Source organism: Leopardus geoffroyi, chromosome X (assembly GCF_018350155.1).
Source record: "Leopardus geoffroyi isolate Oge1 chromosome X, O.geoffroyi_Oge1_pat1.0, whole genome shotgun sequence".
Lineage (NCBI taxonomy): Eukaryota > Metazoa > Chordata > Mammalia > Carnivora > Felidae > Leopardus > Leopardus geoffroyi.
The window spans coordinates 3,816,860-3,832,607 of record NC_059343.1 but is presented as its reverse complement, the minus strand read 5'-3'; the positions used below and the strand labels follow the sequence as shown (position 1 = coordinate 3,832,607).

At 43.4% G+C, this 15,748-nt stretch overlaps 1 long non-coding RNA gene across 1 annotated transcript in view; it reads left to right on the top strand.

Moving 5' to 3' along the window:
• The window catches only part of LOC123594066, a 491,068-nt gene extending 475,780 nt beyond the window's left edge, over positions 1-15,288 (top strand). Inside the window, exon 6 of the long non-coding RNA XR_006710656.1 lies at positions 11,332-15,288. This is a non-coding gene — a long non-coding RNA (uncharacterized LOC123594066). The remainder of the gene's footprint in view (positions 1-11,331) is intronic.
• The last annotated feature ends 460 nt before the right edge of the window (positions 15,289-15,748 follow it).

Genomic DNA, 15,748 nt, shown 5'->3' with positions numbered 1-15,748 from the left:
CCATCCATTCATTTTAGACAGAGCATGTGAGCAGGGTGAGGGGCAGAGGGAGAGAGAATCCCAAGCAGGCTCCACACTCAGCACAGAGCCCGACTTGGGGCTTGATCCCCAACCCTGGGATCACGACCTGAGCTGAAATTAAGAAAAAGGACCAACAATGTAAATGCCTCCTGTTGGTAAAGGTTTAAATAAATGACACTGCATCAAGTCAGTGGACCACTATGTATCAGAAACCAACGTGGTGAGAAGCACATACAAATTTAGAAAATGTAATATACTCTATTGAGGATTAAATAAATTGGATATAAATATCACAATACATACAATACACTTGAAAAAAGGTGGGAGGAAATGTAGACAAATATTAGTAATTCTCTTTAGGGGGATTTACTATGATGCTATTTTTTCTCCTAATTATCTGAAATGCAAAGCTTTCTATATTTAGCCTGTGTTCATGTAATACACAAACCCAAAATTTAGTATCTGATTTTTTTAATGTTTGATGCATCAGCAGTTAACAGATATTGACTCAAATAAGCTTAAAAATAAACATTGTTTGGGGCGCCTGGGTGGCTCAGCTGGTTAAGCATCTGATGCTTGGTTTCGGCTCAGGTCATGATCTTGCAGTTTGTGAGTTCCAGCCCGACGTCAGGCTCTGCGCTGACAGCTCGGAGCCTGCTTGGGATTCCCTCTCTCTCTGCTCCTTCCCCGCCTGATTCCTCCCTCTCTCAAAAATAAACAAAAAATTAAAAATAAACCTCATTTCCTGGAGCACTGGGGGGGCTCAATCAGTTGAGCATCTGACTCTTAATTTCAGCTCAGGTCATGATCCCAGGGTTGGGGATCAAGCCCCAAGTCGGGCTCTGTGCTGAGTGTGGAGCCTGCTTGGGATTCTCTCTCCCTCTGCCCCTCACCCTGCTCACATGCTCTGTCTACAATGAATGGATGGATGGATGTGAAAAAATAAGTAAATAAAGATCATTTCCTTTCAAGGCACTGACGGACCAGAAGGGAAACCAGACCCAGACATCAAACATCAGGTTGTTACCGGGCTAACTGCGTGGAGGTCTGCTGGCTCCTTCCTCATGTTTACTGTCCTGGCCCCTCTCATTCTATCCCGTGTCTGCTCCTTGCTTCCCCAGGTACCAGCTCCTTTCTTTTCCCTCCTCTCTTTCCCCTTCTCTACTTCATATCCGCTGCTGCTCACCTGTCACTCAGGGCTTCCTCCTCCTCACTGTCCTTCTGCATTCCTGCAGACTCCGCTCCCCCACTTGGAGACATCCCCTTCTAAGAGTTACTTACCTGAGGTTTCTGGAAGGAGCGTATTAGTAGCGTGTTTGATCCCTGTGCACCCCAGCGCACGCCTGACCTGTCCAGCCTCTCCTTCTTGATCAGATTCTCTGCACGGGTCCAGTCAACAGTATTCAGGGCATGAAAGCAAGACCCTCCACAAAATCTCCTTCAACGAGGGACAGAAGCAGGGCAGTGAACAAGGCAGTCACCGTAATTGAAAATCAATAGATAAAACCATTGACCATTTCAATCATAGACAGTTAATTGCTAGTACTCAGCATGAATCACCCTCTCACTGTCTAAAGGCTGGCACTGAGGAGGATGAAAACAGATCCTTGCTTCAAAGAACATCCAGTTCTTTTGTGACACCTTGTTATATTCCTTGAAACCACTGAACGTTTTTTTTTTTTTTTAACGTTTATTTATTTTTGGGACAGAGAGAGACAGAGCATGAACAGGGGAGGGGCAGAGAGAGAGGGAGACACAGAATCGGAAACGGGCTCCAGGCTCTGAGCCGTCAGCCCAGAGTCCGACGCGGGGCTCGAACTCACGGACCGCGAGATCGTGACCTGGCTGAAGTCGGACGCTTAACCGACTGCGCCACCCAGGCGCCCCCTGAACGTTTTTTTAAAAGCATATGTTTATTACATCCACCTATTGCTGAAAATAACCGTAATCCTCCTCTTCATTGAGTCATGTGCCATGTGCTTTTTACCCACTTAAGAACTAACACACTTAAGGGGCATTATTATTATCATGGCCAAGTCATGGCTACAACTCAGGCTTGGTTAACTTCCAAAGCATGGAAACCCCTCCATGCCTTCCCCAATGCGATGCATCATGGCAGGTAACATCCACACATCAATATCAAAGGCAAACTAGACAAACAGGACTCTCCCCAACTTTCCATGCACTCCTGATAATAGGAAACAAATTTGCCGATGTCTTTCCTAGAATTGTAAAACTCGTGTCCACTGTAGAGACAGAGAAACCATGGAGCCTAAGTGTGAGTTATGGGTGTGGGCAGAGCATTAATTAGTCACATCAATATGGGCATAAGTTCCTCTCCATATCTTTGTCTGGTCCCGATGGTGCTCATAAAAAGGCAGTGTGGACTGTAAGCCCATGTGGTTGTCCTACCACCGTATTATCTTCGCTCTTTCCTCCAAATTCCCTGCGTGTCTATAATTGCCTGCTAAGACCATTGATCCAAACCCAGTGCACACACATACTGTAGGGAACTGGAGAGAATTCTGCCAATAATTTAGGCGAAACAAAAAGTCTGCCAGCAATAGCAACTTCACGTGTGGACTGTGACATGTTCTATTTTGAATTAAGGAAAATAAAACAGCCATACAGTTCTGGAGTCTTCTACGCGTGGCTTAGATCCACTGTAAACTGTTCTCTTTAACGCAAAGTACCAGGTTCTGCAATGACAAAGAAGAGCACGAGAAAACACCTCCATTCTAAAACCTCATCTATCGCTTACAATAGCGCAAACTCGAGAGCGTTTAATCAGCATGCTGAGTCTAAGTTTCTCTGTAACAGCATCTGAAAAATAACACTGCGTTTGGTCCTGCTGACCTGTCCACTTGTGATGAAATAGAAAAGATTTTAATGAAAAATGTCATCAGAGAAATGCAAATTGAAACAACAGTGAGATAGCACTGTGCGTGCGCTAGAATGGCCAAAGTCCAGAACAAAGACCAATGCGAAATGCTGGCCAGGAAGTGGAGCGGCACCAAGGCTCATCCACCGCTGGGCGGAATGCAGGATGGTGCAGCCCCTTTGGTGGTTGCTTCAAAAGTGAAACGTACTCCAGTTCCACTACGTCCCAGGCATCGTGCTCCTGGGTACTTACCACAAAGAGCTGACAACGTATGTCCACCCCAAAACCCGCTCATGGGTGGCTGTCTAGCAGCTTTATTCATCATTGCACAGACTTGGACACAACCAGGGTGTCCTTCAATAGGTGACTGGATAAATAAATGGTGGTCCATCCAGACAATGGAATTATTCACACTAAAAATGAAATGAGCTCTCAAGCTGTGAAGAGATATGAAGGAATGTCAAGTTCACATTTCTCAGTGAAAGAGACGGGTCTGAAAAGCCTACATAGTCTATGATTCCAGCTCGATGATACTCTGGAGAAGGCGAAACTATGGCAATAGTAAAAAGATCAGGGGTTGCCAGGGGTTGGGGAGGAGGTAATGATGAATTAGCAGAACACAGAGGATTTTTAGGGCGGTGAAATTAGGCTGTGCGATTCTGTAACGGTGGGCACGGGCCATTACACGTTTCTCCAGAACCGTAGAACATACACCACCAAGAGCGAGCCCTAATGTGAAGTATGCACTCTGGGAAATAATGATGTGTCAATATAGGTTCCTCAGTTACAACAAATGCCTCACTCTAGTGTGGATGTTGATAACAGGGGAGGCTGATGTGTGGGTGGGTGCAGGAGGTATATGGAAAACCTCTGCACCTCCCTCTCAGTTTTTCTATGAACCTAAAACTGTTCCCAAAATTAAATCTTTTAAAATACAGATTTCAGGTGACTTAGGAAACACAATATAAAAGCTAGCTCTCACTAATAAGTCAAAGCACAACCACATCATGGTACAAGAAGAGAGGTTGTGTTGTTATGTTGCATACTCGATGCCTGCAATATTATTGTGTTTCCCATTGAACTTAGATATTTATTGCATAAAAATAACTTCTTGGTGCAAGTCCCTGGAATACCATAAGGCACTGAGCGACCTCACACAGATTATTTTCACTTAGCCTATTCCTTAAAGTACACCTGATTTTATTTTATTTATTTTTTGTCCTGAAAGGTTGCCTAATCAAGCACAATTGTTGCCTGTTCCAAGCCATTGGCAATTACTTAAATAAACCAAATCCTGGAAAGGTTCTGTGTAAGGAAGTTAATACTAATATAAATGCCACCAAACGGAGGGAAAGGCATTTAATTAGGAAGTTCCAATTTAAGCATAGGGATTACAGGTGATTCTTACCACCCAGTACCAGTTTCTGTCTCACTGCCCATGGCCGTGTCCTGCAGGGAATTTTCATACGTCTGTCTTCTTTACTCACTACTTCAAGCCTCCAGTGAACAAGGCCCACTCTCCTTTGCTCCCCACACCTCCAAACAAAGCTAGTATGTGTAGCATGACAGTCAAAATATCAAACCACTCCTTTTTCTTCCACATCTACTGAGGTTGTCTGAAGCTGCAAAGAATGCCGCTTCTACTCTTACAAGGAGAAAGAGAAGGATAACCTACAGAAATCTGAACTTGCTTTGAGCCCTCCAATGTGGTTAAGACCTTCCAATGAGGGATGAGATATGCCACCTCCATTACCTATCTCAGCATGGAGGGGAGAGCCATCCTTCACTCTGGAAAGTGTAGGTGGGGAGAAATCATTTTCCCTCTACCTTTCTAGGTTCTTGGCTGAGAACTGCCTGCAATAACAGAAGAACAGGACAAGGGGATGGTCGTTAGGCAGACATAAGTCACTGTCTTCCCCATTGATACGAGTTTCTAGAGATTCAGCCATCCCTCTCTTTCTGGCACAGACGAGGGGACACCCTTGCAAATGGAAATTTCCCTTTTAAACGTAAAAAGGTAAATTTCTACTAGGTTTGTGGAGCTTCTTATATGTCTGCAGCTCCTCAAAATGAATCGGCTCAAAATAACCTTTATGCCCAAGAGGGATATTTTGGTGTCATATTCCTCTCCCCTTCATAATGCTGATGAGGAAAACTTTCCTCTGCCCTTCAGGGTCTTTACAGCTGGATGAAAAGTCAAATTGACATGAGACCCATTAACAGGAGAACATCAAATTTAGTTTTGTACTTACAGGGATTTGGAAATTCCAAAGACAGGCAGTGGGAAGCTTATGTGACCTGAACAAGACGGGTAGGGGTCTGAGGATACCAAGAGGAGCAAGACCATTAGCAGGAAGGTGACAGGATGTGTGTGGAAAACAAAGGTTGCTCTAAGTGTCTTAGGTAAAGAAGAAGCTCTTATTAATACCTCTCTTCTTAGTGGAGGCTCTCCTTTCCAGTGTAAATTTAGACACTTGAGGAGGAGGTAAAGAGTTTTTCCTGAATCTGCTCCATTTCGATTGCTGTTAACTCAAAATACTGTTCATGCCAAGGTGGCCCATCTTGAGGCAGCCTGCCATTGGCCCCCTACAATAAGCAAGACAAAATCTGCTGAAATATTAACCAACTTTTATAGCTCAACTGAGGGCTAGTGTGCCAATCTGGAACAACCCCACGCCCTCTAAGGTGAAGGTTTGAAACACTGAAATGTCATGGATGTCCTAGCTAGCTCATCCATTCAGGTAGTCTCTTCCTTCATAGGCCTTCACCAGACTATCTACAACTTTCTAAATGACAACAAACAGAGAGCAAGACAAATAATTCCTGTCCAAAGCAATGCAAATTAGGTCCCGTGGAAAAAAGTTGCTTTTCACCTTTTGCCAGTGCGATGTTCTTTCCACACATCAACTTTGCTTGGCTGCACAATGGGAAACCAGTACATGAGTTGGTCAGTTTTATATCCATTTGTAAATTCATTTCAGTGTTCCTTATCAGACCGTAAATGCTCAAACCAACCATAGATCTTACCAATTCCCTCTTTAATAAGTTAAAATATTCAGTACATGTTTACTTTATAGCTTAATGAGCATCTTGGGTTTACATTTTTAGTTTTATGCTTAGGACCCCAGGCACAAGGAGAGTCTACACTTACTCACAAGCTCTCAGGTGGTCTTACTGTTTCTCAAGAGAGAGGCTGGAAGCAGAGTGGGACGTGAGACAGACTCCACCTCAGTGGTACAGGTGTGATGGGGTTGACCAACACCTGCCAAGGGAAAAGCACAAAGACCCACCACCTTCCCTGAATTCTCTTCTCATAGGGAACAAAATCTTCAATGTCTGGTCAAAGGTACAGCAAGTGACATCACTCCCAGGGCCCAGGCACAGACGCTTTGCAGCTGGGTCAAGCATAGCAGACAAATCCTCTAATCCTAAGGGAGGGGCAGAAAATTCTGTTGGCCCCCAGATCCTATACTGGTGACAAGCAGAACTCTGCTACCTCCAGAGAAAGGGCATAAACTCCCTCCCACCCAAGACCAACCGTAGATGCCAATCCAAGTTTCACTGACAGAGAAGGGAGGCCAGGGATGCTGAGAAGGTCCCATCTCTAAACCCTGGGAATACAAGAGCAAGCTAAATCTGACATTAGATGAGGAGGACAGATCACTGCACCCCTTTCCCCCACACCCTCCCCATCCTTGACATCAGGCTAGCATCGATGAACAAGGAACATCCACGCACTTCTGGGGAAATGAGAGAGCGTGAAGACATCCACTCTGCCTGGGGAAGGTGGGTGGGGGAAACCAAAAGCAGAAACCACGAGGAAACACTCTAGCGTCTCACATCCAGCCCTAAGCACAAGTAACAGCCCTGCCCCCACTACTGGACACATGAGAAGCCAGTGGTGTCCCAAAGATCACCCAAACACAGCTCCATTCATTCCCAACATTACAGCCAGAAATACTATTTATTTCACTTTTTACCACGTCTTTTGCAGGCAACTCACTCTTAGAAGACCCACCCCCATCACCGACTTGGTTTTACGCTCTGCTCTCAACCATCTTAAAATTCACAATAAGTTGAGATCAAGGGGCCCCACGTTTTTATTTTGTACTGATCCCTGAATATGATGAAGGTGGTCCTGACTTCTGTTATTCTGCCCGTGGGAGGCAGCTTTCCACAAATTCAAGCACATGTTTCCATACTGCGGCTCAGGAAACCCTTAGTGTCTCAGGACCCTTTCCAAAGGTCCTTGGGCCAAAACCCCGCTCATGACAATTCTCAGACACTGTTGCCTTTCCTCCTCTCTCATTCCCTCACTGATTTGCAGTAACATTTTCCAGAAACTACATGACAGGTGATATTATAACAGACTGAATGCAGAACCCAATCTGAGAATCCAGCTGCCTTTTATGAAGCTCACTGAGGAGATTTGCTCAGATACATAACAATGGGTCCCTAATCACTATTTTTTTAAATACAGTCATTTTTAATAAAAGATGTTATTTATACTAGCATGCAAAGGGCTTATTACATTAAATATAAATTTAATATAGTAATAAGTAAATACTTCAAATGTTTCTCCATTTTCATTTCCACTTTTGCCAGATGACGATAGATAGAACCCAGACTAAAAATGTTCTTTGAGGTCCTGGATCATTTTTCAAAAGGCAGAGTGATCCCCCAGATAAAAAATGTTGAAGACTGTTGAGCTAGAGCACGCTGCCTGCTCCCTGCTCCCTAAAATAAAAATTTCGGAAAGGTTAAATGGGCTCGGTGAGCTGATTTGTGTTGACTTGAGAATCCAATGATGAACCCTGACCTGACCTTGAGGGAGACCGACTTCCCTTCCTCCCTACAGATACTCTGTCATTTCTAAATCTCAGAGTCACAACTTTCATGTTGTGGAGTTTTCAGAATATTTAGCTGTTTCTCCTCTGTAGTTTTTTTTTTTTTTTTTTTTAATTTTTTTTTTTCAACATTTATTTTTGGGACAGAGAGAGACAGAGCATGAACGGGGGAGGGGCAGAGAGAGAGGGAGACACAGAATCGGAAACAGGCTCCAGGCTCTGAGCCATCAGCCCAGAGCCCGACGCCGGGCTCGAACTCACGGACCGCGAGATCGTGACCTGGCTGAAGTCGGACGCTTAACCGACTGCGCCACCCAGGCGCCCCCTCTCCTCTGTAGTTTTGGAAACGGTGGGTGACGATGGTAACACATCCAGAGAAAACACCACATAAGCTGAAATGTGTGTACCCCGAGGGAAAGCAGACAGGACTTTGTGTGCGTACATGTGTGCAATCAGGTGTACAAACCTGTATAATAAATAGTAAGATAATTACGGGTATAGGATCAGTAAATCGTATGACAATACTACCTTCACTGAGTGTTAGTGAGTGCAATTAATGTTCCTTCTCCTTTATGCAAAGATGTCCCTGGTCAAGTGGCTCCAGGCGACTTTTCTCTACAAGAACTTCCTATACTGCAATGTGCAGGTGACACATGGGGAGGGGTGGGGGGGTGCTTATCACTCTGAAGTGTCCGATTGAGCAAGTTTAGGATGGGGTGGACCTTCTGCATTTTTAGCAAGCTTCTGGACAAGGCTGATGTTGCAGCCCATGGAGGAGGCTTTGAGTAGCAAGGAGATGAACACAACCATGTGGGTCTCTGGTACACGTGCTCCCGGGAAAAGAAAGTGGGGTGGACGAGCTCCTAGCTCCTTTATGACACACACAGACACTGGCATAGTAATACGTATTTGGGGCTCTGGTGTCTTAGGTATATTTACCTTGGAAAGGGCATTTTGCCTACGTTGTAAAACCTTCTGTATTTTCATGTTGGTCGTTAAGGAAAATAGAGCACAGTCTTGTTATACTCAATACTATAAGGCCTGCCTCACAGGAATTCACTCAAACTCCATAAAATTTTCCATTATGTCCAGAAAATTTCCTCTAAACAAGTCCACGTTTCATCTCAGTGCCAGGAACGTGGGTTTCAGGTGTCTGCAGTGCAAAATAAACAGGCCAAATGAATTTGAATGGCCCCACGAGAAAATCGTTTTCGTCCATGTTTGTATGACTGATTAAAACATGGTTCTATTTTATAAAACATAAAAAATAAATACGGATGGTCTCTGAAGAGAGCAGTTTACATCTAATTTTTAAAGATAAACCTTTTAATGATTTACATTTTCCTTTCCTATCTAAGCACCAAAAGATTTGATTAAAATTTTATCTACTTTGCTATCTGCCATTTTATGCAATTACTATCCCCTTGGATGGTTTTCTTTTTATTATTCTTTAAAGAAAAACTGCAAAGATAATACACGGATAAATCTGAAGGGTTTTACAGCCGGGCAATTTTCTCAGTTTTACAACAATTACACTTTTACAAAATTCCCAGTCAGAAAATCCGAAGCTGGGTTCTGAAGGAGGAATGTTCCATGGTAGGGCAGGTGCTGCCTATCTCTGACAGTTGCATTGGCGCATCTGTCGGAATATGCACATCACACCTGCACGCTTCCGTAAACAAATGGCTTCTGACTTGCTGACACCATGAAGGATTTCTGTAGTTTCTTGACATATGTATTGTAATGTGGAAACCTCAGAGCCAACAATGGCAGGATCAAGTGTACCATTTCTACGTCACTATAAGCTTATGATGGCACCTGTTTTAAATCAAATGGGATGAGCAATCATATAACATGAGATCCTTTGGTAGTTGCTAAACTTGGTACGAATGTGTATATCCCATGAAGACAGTGCTTTCATGGAGATCCCGAATAAAGCAAAGCCTTTGGGGTTTGGGAACTCAACCCCATGGCAGGAAATCTACTGGCCTTGGAAAGATACAATATGGCTTCTGAATCCTGAGCTAGAGAAATAATCATTGGGAAGTTTGCAGTACTGGAGCAGGCCGATTTTCTCCTTCAATCGAAGGTTTTTCTTTACCGAAGGGTCTGAGGATGGCAGTATCAGTAAAAGGGAAGGTATTTTAGGGAATTTTATAGAAAAGCAAATGGCTACAGCATTTAACAGGAATAATCTTAAGGAGGTGCAGACCGGATTGAACCTACTTTAACTGGAAGACAATTCGGAGATGGAATGGATCTAAGCAAAATTGAGTTTCATAATGTGACCAGCATTAGAAAGAAAAACACTGTTAGCTTTCTATGATCCATATCCTAAAAAGGAGGTGTTTTTTTTTTAATGTTTTGATAATACTTCACAGTGACAGTGTATAAAGGTAGCAACCATTGTTGTGACAAAGAATTAGAGAGAATTCAGATCATTCGGTCTCCTGTGAAGAAAATAAATAGAAACAGGAGGTAAATAAGAAGAAAATGCTGGGGGGCGCCTGGCTGGCTGGGCCAGTAGAGCAGGACACTCTTGATCTTGGAGTTGTGAGTTCAAGGTCCATGTTGGGCTTAGAGCTTACTTAACAAAAAGAGCTTTTGGGGTGCCTGACTGGCTCAGTCAGAAGAGTGTGTTACTCTTGATCTTGGAGTTGTGAGTTCAAGCTCCAAGGTGCGTGTAGAGATTACTGAAATAAATTTAAGGCAGAAAATACTGTTTTTTTTTAAACACATACAAAAACTTTAAGTGTCATTCTTTTTTTAAAAAGAGATTTTATTTTTAAGTAATCTCTACACCCAACATGGGGCTCAAACTCACAACCCAGAGGTGAAGAGTTGCAAGGTCTACTGATGGAACCAGTTAGGAGCCCTAAGTGCCACTCTTTATCAGGACTCTGTGTGTGTGTGTGTGTGTGTGTGTGTGTGTCTGTGTGTGTCTGTGTGTGTGTTTTGGTAGGGCATGGACATCAAAAAGTATATTCTCTTAAATCCCGGGAATATACTTGTAGATGAGTAGAGTATGCATAGTAGTCTTTAAATTTTTTTTAAATGTTTATTGATTTTTGAGAGACAGAGACAGAGTGTGAGCAGGGGAGGGGCAAAGAGAGAGGGAGACACAGAATCCGAAGCAAGCTCCAGGCTCCACGCTGTCAGCACAGAGCCCAATGTGGGGCTCAAACTCACAGACTGCAAGATCATGACCTGAGCCAAAGTTGGATGCTTAACAGACTGAGCCACCCAGGTACCCCAGCATAGTTTTGAGTGTACTTATAACTAACTAAGGAAGCCATTAATCTCTTACACAGAATGTTCCTAAAAATTAATACAACATTGGAAAATTGAAAACCAAATAACCACCTCTATGCTCCAAAGAGAACATTAGGTCCATGAAACAAAAAAAAGAACCCTTAAATATTTCTTTTAGACAAAATTGTCAAGGATGCTAGTCCAACATTTCATACGTATTAGTTCTTTTCCTTCAGAAGGACACATGCAGGTGCAAACTTAACCCAACAGGGCCCTCGAGGAAATGAGACATCACAACCCATCTGCGCTTAACTGTGGATTCTTCCCCAGTCGGTCCTCCGGATGACAACTCAGCACGGACGATACGTCTATGGAAGCCCTGATGGATTCTGAGCAGAGGACTCCACTGTGCCTGAACTCCTCACCCACAGAAACCGTGAGACCACACGTGTGTGTTAGTTTAAGTCTGAGGTAAGGTACCGTCTCTGCCAGGGCAGGGAGTGCCATTTGCTTGCTGCTACCTTCTTAGTTTGGTGGGTGGCCCTGCACACAAGGGGTACTAGTAATGATAGCTGAAAGGGCATGACTGGTTGCATGATGAAGAGTAACTGTGACGAGGGAAGAAGGGAGAAGTCGTGGCCTGGAAAGTAATAGCTTTGCATTCTGGAAAGGACTTGGTGTTGTTGCTGAATGTTTTCTGAAGCTGTGGCAATCTCGAAGACAAACACAGTTCTAGCATGAACTGATTCATGTTCGCCGAACAGGTTGGCACTCTGGACCTCGAATACGAGGGTCAGAACCCCATTTATGCCACTTATGAACCTTGAAGCTCTCCTCCCGTTGTAGCTTCCTTGGTCTCCATCTCCTTATTTGGATGATGCAGATAATAATACTTCACAGGAACAGGATTAAGCCAACTATGCAATGGAAAGGCATCCCCCAAAGCACCTCAGGCCATGTGGTTTGACTTCCTTCTTTTCTCCCGCAGCCAATCCTCAACTATGGTTCTCCTGAAAACAAAATGAGTCTAGTACCTTCTATTCCATGCATGTTATGGATTTTATTCTTATTATTTTTATTACTCATGGAGAAAGGCAACAAACCAGAAGCTCCCTGAGCTGAGGGAGGTTCCAGAAGATGAAGATCTCTCTGTCTCCTTCTCTATCCCTAGTGGCCTTCCAAATTATAAGGCACAGCATTTTGCACATAGGTTACATTCATTCATGTAATCATCCATCCAATAAATATACATTGAAAACATCATTTATGCCAAGCATATAAAATAGAAAAATAACTATAATTCTTCAAAGAGATCTGTATGGTTCCAAGAGTTAATGTTTTGCTTTGATTTTCTGTAGCTGTATCAGCAACAGAATTCTGCAGCGTAAGAGATGATGGTCAGACCAGAGTGAGCCAGGATGTTACCTTAATTGAAGCATCATTCACACTTATAAGATGAACACTGTTTTAATAGGTAAGACCCTATCTTCCTACACCTATAGGAAGATCTGAAAGCAGATGGTTTGCATATTTCTCAGTGAGAGACGGAGATAGAGAATCCCAAGCAGGCTCCGCACTGTCAGCACAGAGCCTGATGTAGGGCTCAAACTCATGAACCATGAGATCATGACCTGAGCCAAAATCAAGAGTCAGATGCTTAACCAACTGAGCCACGTAGGTACCCCTTAAAGAATTATATGTGAATTCAACGGATACCATGGTTTTAATTCAACTAATACCATGGTTTGCTCAAGAAGGAAAATGAGAAACATTCATTTTTTTTTCTACAGAAGAAGGAAGGCAGAGTTCGGCCCACAATGAATTTACATCAAAAATAAAAATTAAATATAAGTGGGAGTCTAAAAAGAACCCTTGACAAGATATATGTAGGGACCTATAACTCTAAACCATTAGAAAAGACAAATGTCAAACACTTGAACGTATCTTTATTCCCATCTATTTTTCATTCTTATCAAACTAAATAGATTTCATTGAGTTATTTAATTCCAATGACAATAACACTGAGCAAACACAGAAGTCATAAATCACCTCTCTACTAACTGAAATCGTATATTCACCAGAGTATTTTATGTAGAGTGTAAAGGAAATTCACAATTTGTTCACATTCTCCACGACTGAAAAATAGAAAAGGTGAATCTTCTTCTTTGCGGCTCTCAGTGCACCTCTGGGGTCTTAGAGCCATTGTTTTACCAGCACATTCTGATTCCATTAATGACTTAAGTCCACAGTACAAGGTGCTTTTGAATCCATTTGAATGGCAATTTGAGATTTCATTGTTGTAATAAGATGCCTCTGTGTACTTTCCTTTCATAAAAGTGGAAAGAAAGGAAGGCTTTTTGAAACAAAATGAACAATGGAGAGAGCAGGCGGACGTTAATCTTGACTTCCAAGCTGTACCGAATCCCCGAGTTCCAGAATCAACACTGACGGCTCTCAGAGAGTGGGCTTGAAGAATGTGGCTTCTTGCAGAATTCTCCAGATCCTCAGTTGGAGGGCTTTCCTGCAGCAATCTGATGTATTCTGTGAACCTAGCTCCCATCTACCACACCCCCAAAACTATGAGCTCACTGCCTCTCTCTCTCTGTTTTTTTTTTTTTTTTTTTTTACTTTCTTGGAGAATCTGGGCTGTAGAAAAACCAGTAAAAACATTTACATCTCACTGTTGGAGCGCTCGATGTTGAAACACTCATTTTACAACTCAACCCACTGCTTAAATTGCACTGTGAAGATTGCAGAGATTAAATTATAACTCCCAGGAGCATCCACAGTCTAGAACTTAATGAAGGAGAAGGGTCCATTGAGATATATATCTTTTATATTGCTTCTAGCCAAAACAGCTCATGGCCGATCCATCTAGAAGTTCTTAAAAAAAAAAAAAAAAAAAAAAAAAAAAGCAAGAGTATAATGGCACAGGGAGTTACATAATTCTGCAGGTTATTTTTAGAATCATTTCCATGCTGTGAAAAATACCGGAGGAGAGACTTCCATTAATAATGTGTGTCTAGCTACCTAGGAACACACTGAACGTTCTGAGCGGTGGGGTGTGCTTCTATGGACCTCCCAGAAAAGCCTTGCAGAAGACTGTCCTTTCTGCAGCATTTCATGTCGGACAGTGCATGGCAAAAGTCATATGGTTTTCATCCCCTCCTTTTAGGCGTGGGAGTCATCGCAAAAAGGAGGGGGCTGATTCAGGCTGCCAATAGTTGCCCAAAGCCTTTCTCCTCACCAATTCTGCACTGACAGCGTCTCTCTTTTCCTGCATCCATACCAAACCGATATTGCTCCGCACCTGTCTTTCATTCAGTCTTCCCAAGATAAGGTAGAGAATCTATAAATATCACCACAGTTTCACATTTCACTTTGTCCTTAGGGTATCTTTCCCCCCACAAAGCCTGCTTTCTTTTGAGAAGAGCCTGATTTCTCCCCGAGCCAGGAGGCATGAGCTAATCAACAGAGTTGTTCCACGGTCACCGTGCCTTTTAGGACGTTGCGGGAAACACACAACCACAACTGCCAGGTTCAGTGTTTGCTAGCGGTTGCAGGGACATGAACTGCACCGCCACAGATGGAGATGTGCACAGGGTCTCCCAGTGCAGGTAATAAGCAGGAACGGAAAGGACACTGGGAAACTCCACAATATCTTTATGGTGAATGCTTCCCTCCCCTGATTCCAGAGACCAAAGCAACATAGCTCAGTAGGGCTGAGACTAGGGATGTCAGACAAACTTTCTTCTTTCTCTGGGTATGCAAACTTTGGGGTTCACAGGGGTGGAGAGGAAGCAGCTCAGCCCCTGCCGATGTCTGCATCAAGGGGCCCAGCCAATGCAGAGTGACTTTAAGACTGCCTTGCTCACTCCCACGTCTGGGTATATATCCAAAGGAAATGCAGTCAGGATCCCAAAGAGACACCTGCACCCCCGAGTTCATTGCAGCATTAGTCACAATAGCCAACAGTTGGGAACACCCCGAAAGTCCACAGACAGATGAGTGGATAAAGAAGATGTGGTGTTTATCCATACGATGGGATATTAATCCACCTTACAAAGAAAGAAATCCTGCCATTTATGACAGCATGGATGAACTTGGAGGACATTATGCTCAGTGACATAAGCCAGACACAGAAAGACAAATACTGCACGATCTTCCTTTCATGTGGCATCTAAAAGAGCCTCACAGGAAGAGCAGGTAGAATGGTGGAGAATATATAGTTTATTTATTTTTAGAGAGAGAGAGTTAGAGAAAGAGCACGAGGAGGGGAAGGGCAGAGAGAGAGGGAGAGAGAGAAGCCCAAGCAAGTTCCACTCTCTCAGTGCAGAGCCCAACACAGGGCTCAATCCCACGAACCGTGAGATCATGACCTGGGCTGAGATCAAGAGTCACTCAACGCACTGAGCCACCCAGGCACCCCTAGTCTCTAGGATATTTTTAAATGTGCTGAGAGGATAGATCTTTTGTAGGATATCACACACGCGGAAAGAGTAATAATACGCAAACAAGGTGAGAGGCAACTTTTGGCGTTGTGGATACATTTATGGTGTGGCTTGTGGTCACAGTTCCACGGCTGTACCCTCATTGCCAAACTCATGTCGTACACATGAAACATGCATACCTTTTATATGCTGATCATATCTCAGTAAATTGATTTTTTTTTCAAGACTGCCCTCCTGCAAATTCTGAAAGAGAAGTCGTCCATTTACCATGGATATGAGTTGGAGAACATTTATAG